Genomic DNA, 5,990 nt, shown 5'->3' on the forward strand with positions numbered 1-5,990 from the left:
AGGCAGATTGGGTCTAGCAAGGGTAGTGTAGATATGATCAAGATAAATTTTATATTGTTTAAAAACATGAACTAATACTTCTAAAGTACTCTCTAATAAAATGAATTACAAGCATGGGTCTTCAGAGAGAACTTTTGATATAAGACATTTAAATAACTACTAAATATTTGAAGTGTTCAAATGTGTATCAGCCACCATGAAAAAACAAATTAATTCTTTTTTTTTTAATGTGGTTTTTTCGAGACAGGGTTTCTCTGTGTAGTCCTGGCTGTCCTGGAACTCACTCTGTAGACCAGTCTGGCCTCAAACTCAGAAATCCGCTGGCCTCTGGGATTAAAGTGCTAGGATTAAAAGTGTGTGCCACCACTGCCCAGCAGCAAATTAATTCTTTTGTGAATTTATGTCATCACAGTTAGAGAATCTTTCACCAGAAAAACAAACAAATATACAAACAAAGAGATGCCACTTGCCCAAGGATGACATGCTCCACACCTGCCTTTCTGTACCAGCTGACAACCCTCTTTGTGTAGAGGGGTCCATTGATGCAGATGATCCCAACTACCAATACTCTACATCCTTGTCCTCTATCCATAGACAGGATGTCTAGCCTTGTACCACCAATTCAGCGCACATCCACCAAGATATAGACACCAAACTAAAACCAATCAAAATGTATTATAATACTTATAATGCTTATTACCAGAAAGTCCAATAGGGCAATACTACAGTTATAAACATGCCTAACATGCAACCAATTTTAAAAAGAAATGATATTTATGACAACAGATTGATTATTGTCAATTATAACAATTAGTCATGACAACTAATTATACCGTGCAGATTCAATATTCTACTCTCAAAAGAGATAGCTCATCTGGCAAGAAATTCCATAGGTAAAGTACATCAGACTTAAAGGGAAGTTAACAGACAAGTACAGATTGCTCCACCCAAGAACTGCAGAATTCTTGTTCTACCCTGAAGCCCATAGGACTTTTTCCAAAATAGACCACCTGTGAGCTGAAATCGTACCCTGTACTCCATCTGATCATCATGGGCAAAATAGATTATCAACAACAAAACAAAGGATAAAAACTACTCAAGGTCGTGGATGCTAGACAACATACTATGAAATTTGATTAAAAGAAGGAATCAAGGAGGAAATTTAAATTAAATAGAAAAAGAATAAAAATTATATGCAAATCATTGGGAGAAAACAGTCATAAAAGGAAAGATTATAGGACTACTTGCCTACATCCAAAATTTTAAGTCTAAAATTAGTAAATGTACAATGTACCTTGAATGGCTTAAAAATCTAAATTACCGATTTCTCTTTTCCCCGGGCATTTTGTTTTAGTATGTTTTTTGTTTTTGTTTTTTTTTTTATTGTTTTTGTTTTTCTATTTGACTTCTTCAGAGAAAGAGAAGGAGAGAAAGACAGACAAGAAATTGTCAAGGAGAGACAAAGAGAGAAAATAATGGGCAACAAGAATTGTGTGGGTACAGAAATGTGGAGAATTTGGGAAGAGATTTTATGATTAAATCTAAATAAAATAGAACAGATCAATCAATACCCACAAAAATGTAGACAGGAAGAGATAATGATAATCAGGGGTGAAATTACTGAAGAAGGAATGAAAAGATAAAATAGCCAAGACATTAAGAACTATTTGAAAAGATTAAAAGACAGAACACTTTAGACAAACAAAAAGAAAAAGAGAAAGGATACAAATTACTAATAAGAGAGTTGAAAAAGGTCACATTAAAACACACACTGAGGAAATTCACATACTTGTAAGAATACTTTAAAATACTATATTCCATCAAACTGGAATACCTCAAAGAAATTTATAAATTTCTATATGTCAACAGCCTACTGAAGTTGAATGAAGATATTAAAAAGCCAGTTGAACAGACCCATCTGATCCAATTTTTGTGTTCTACAATGTGGGAAAACAAGAGACACTTCCAAATTCTGATCTAGAAACCAAAGACAGCCCGGTCACAAAGAAAATAATACACTGATACTTTTGAGGCACATAGGCAAAAAGTTTTCCATACATTTATTGCATATAAAATGCAAGAACATTCCACTACATTATTTACTCTACTCAAGTCAGATTCAAAGACATGAACATTGTAAAACAAAAAAAGACTAAAGAACCAGAATCTCCTGATTGTCTCATTAGTTACAGAAAAGTTCCTTGAGCAAACCCAAGATTTATCCATGACATACAAACTCCTGTCACTGTATATCCTTAGCCACACTTTTCCCTAGAGCCAGATGAATGTTGGTTTGAAAGCTTTTATCACAAAGAAGTGGTACATATTTGAGGGGATGCAGATGCTAATCACCCTGATTTTTTTCACTTTTCAATAGAGATAAGCATGGGATTTCACATTTGACCCAGCAAATAGACACAAATATGTGTCAATAAAAGTCTAAAGCAGATAGTGTAATATTGGGTATGATGAGAAGGAATTAAGGTCTCCATATATATAGTTTACAAGCATATTCTCCTGTAAGTATTGGAGAGATGGACATCCACTTCTCTGACTGAGGGGACCCTATCCTCAGCTCACACGCAGTTCCTATTCCAACATGGCTCTCGACATTTGAATTATCTGCTTACTTCCTAATTGCTTTGACTATTGGCTATCAGCTGTTTTTCAACTGTTATTTTAAAAGTTTAATTGGGTCTTCATTTCTACTCTATTGATCAACGTGTTTATCTCTGTACCAATACCATGCAGTTTTTTATCACTATTGCTCTGAAGTAAAGCTTGAGGTCAGGGATAGTGATTCCCCCAACTGTTCTTTTATTGTTAAGAATTGTTTTTGCTATTCTCTTTTTTTGCCTTTCCAGATAAACTTGAGAATTGCTTTTTACCTGTCTTTGAAGAATTGGGTTGGGATTTTGATGGGTATTGCATTGAATGGGTAGATTGCCTTTGGTAGGATGGCCATTTTTACTATATTAATTCTGCCAATCAGTGAGCATGGGAGATCTCTCCATTTTCTGAGATCTTCTTTGATTTATTTCTTGAGAGACTTGAAGTTATTGTCATACAGGTCTTTCACTTGTTTGGTTAGAGTTACCACAAGATATTTTATATTATTTGTGGCTATTGTGAAGGGAGTTGTTTCACTAATTTTTTTCTCAGCCTGTTTATCCTTTGTATAGGGAAGGCTACTGATTTATTTGAGTTAATTTTATATCCAGCAACTTTGCTGAAGTTGTTTATAAGCTGAAGAAGTTCTCTGGTAGATTTTTTTGGGTCACTTATGTATACTATCATATCATCTGCAAATAGTAGTACCTTTATTTCTCCTTTACCAATTTGCATCCCATTAATCTCTTTTTGTTGTCTTATTGGAATAGAATTGAAGACCCAGAAATAAAACCACACACTTATGGTCAGTTCATCTTTGTCAAAGATGCCAAAAATCTACAATGGAAAGTAGACTGCATCTTCAATAAATGGTGCTGGCCTAACTGGCTGTCTGTATGTAGAAGAATGAAAATAGACCCTTATTATTTGTCATCTTGTACAAGTCCAACTGGATGAAGGACCTCAACATAAAACCAGATGCACTGATTCTAATAGTAGAGAAAGTGGGAAAGGGCCTCAAACTCATTGGCTCAGGGAGGAATTTCCTAAAGAGAACTCCAATGGCTCATGCTCTAAGATCAAGAATTGTTAAAAAGGGACCTCATGAAACTAGAAAGCTTCTGTAAGGAAAAGAACATAGTCAATAAGACAAATCGGCTACCTACAGATAGGGAAAAAAAATCTTCACTAACCCCACATCTGATAGAGGGCTAATATCCAAAATATAAAAATAACTCAAGAAGTTAATCACCAAAAAAGCCAAACAATCCAAGCAAAATATGGAGTATAGAACTAAACCAAGAATTCACAACCGAAGAATCTCGAATGGCTGAGGAGCACCTAAAGAAATGTTCAAAGTCGTTAGTGATTAGAGAATTGCAAATCAAAATGACCCTGAGATTTCATCTCACACAAATCAGAATGGCTAAGATCAAAACCTCAGGTGACAACACATGTTGGAGAGGATGTGGAGAAAGAAGTACACTCCTCCATTGCTGACAGGATTGCAAACTGGTACAACCACTCTGGAAATCAATCTGGAGGTTCCTCAGAAAATTGGAAATAGATCTACCTGATGACTCAGCTATACCACTCTTGTGAATATACCCAAAAGATACTCCACCATGCCACAGGCGCCTGTGTTCCGCTAGGTTCATAGCAGCCTTGTTTGCGATAGCCAGAAGCTAGAAACAACCTAGATGCCCCATGACAGAAGAATGGATACAGAAAATGTAGTTCATTTACACAATGGAATACTACTCAGCTACTAAGAACAAGGACATTCTGAGTTTTGTAGGCAAATGAATAGAACTATAAAGCTGAGGAGAAGGGTGATCTGCATAAGGACCAGCAGTCTCAATTAATTTGGACTCCTGAGATCTCTCAAATACTGGACCACCAAACAGATAGCATACCCCAGCTGATATGAGGCCCCCAACACAGGTACAGTAGAAGACTTCTGGGTCTGTGTTCATTCAGAGATGGTGCACCTAACCCTCAAGAGACTGGAGGTCTCAGGAAGTTTAGAGGTCAGATGGGGTGGGGTGTGGGGGCATCCACGTGGGTGGGGAGGAGGTATGGGATGTGGAGCAGTCAGAGCCTGGATGGGGGTGGGGGTGGGAAATGGAACATGAAGTGTAAAAAATAAATTAATTTTTAAAAACAAACCAAAACAAAAAAGTTTAATTGGGGTTTGCTTTTTATTTTCAAAGGACAGCTGAGTTGCTAATATTTATTCTATACAGCATAAAATTTGAAATGCTCGAGACATCATTTATGTGTGCCTATGTGTATGAGTCTGTGTATTTCATTAAGTGTCTATGTTTATTCATCATTTGTACCTGCCTAGAAACATGTGTGCACCTGTGCCTGAGTACTAGAAGTCAGTGACACACTTAGGGCTCAGTTACCTTCTTCACTCATATGGGATCTAAAGACTAAATTCAGTTCACCAGGCATGTGTCACAATGTTCTGTACTAGCTCTGTTATCTTGCTCTTAAACCCAATTTATAAGCAAAGATGTTAAAGCCCTGAGTTGAAAGTCCTTTTGTTTTCTGTTGACAGATTGAGATAAAATTCTACTTAAAATCATATTCACATGACTTTAAAAGGCTAGGATAAAGCTCTGAGATCCTCATTATTACCAGCTGTCACTCAGTTCACTTCCAGAATGAGAATATACATCCCTGATAAAACTAAGAGTGGATAACTAGATTGAGTTGCTCTGTCCACTGGGAGGACTAATCAAAGGGAAGGCTGTGGGGATAGTCAACCAGGGCTTTAGAACTTACAGATCTAAATATAAGAATCTAGAAGTCCCTTAGGAAAAGGTTTAGTGAAATTGGTAATAGATCCTCTGGACTTTACTAGAGGTCTCAAAACCATGAATCAACAACAATCAGGTATGTTGTTTTTGAGCAGTGCTGTATCTCTGGGGCTTTCAGTGCAGATGCTTAGAGAACAGCTCAGTCTATATGCTAATTAAACCCAGAGCGAAACTTGAAAATGCCATCTCGGACAGAGCTGTGACAAAAGAGCATTGAAAAGAATTTCATTCAAACAGTTCCCATGCCCATTTTTAAGTCCAAATCAAGCTCTTCTATGTGCAGATTCTACTAGTAATGGCTGGGGAATACAAATGGGATTGGTAGTCTCCCTGTCTGTAAGTGATAAATCACAGTGGTAAGGGTAACATGTTTTGAAACTGAGAAGCCCAGTGAAAATGTATGCAGATGATCAATGGGCAGTGTCTTTGGTTTTGGACCACAGATACCAATTCTATTAAAAATAAATGAAAATATGTTAAATTAGCAAAGTACATAGATGTCAGGACTTCCTTATACGTAATCTTGAAATCACAGGATCCTAAAATAATGTA

Source organism: Mastomys coucha, unplaced genomic scaffold, assembly GCF_008632895.1.
Source record: "Mastomys coucha isolate ucsf_1 unplaced genomic scaffold, UCSF_Mcou_1 pScaffold22, whole genome shotgun sequence".
Lineage (NCBI taxonomy): Eukaryota > Metazoa > Chordata > Mammalia > Rodentia > Muridae > Mastomys > Mastomys coucha.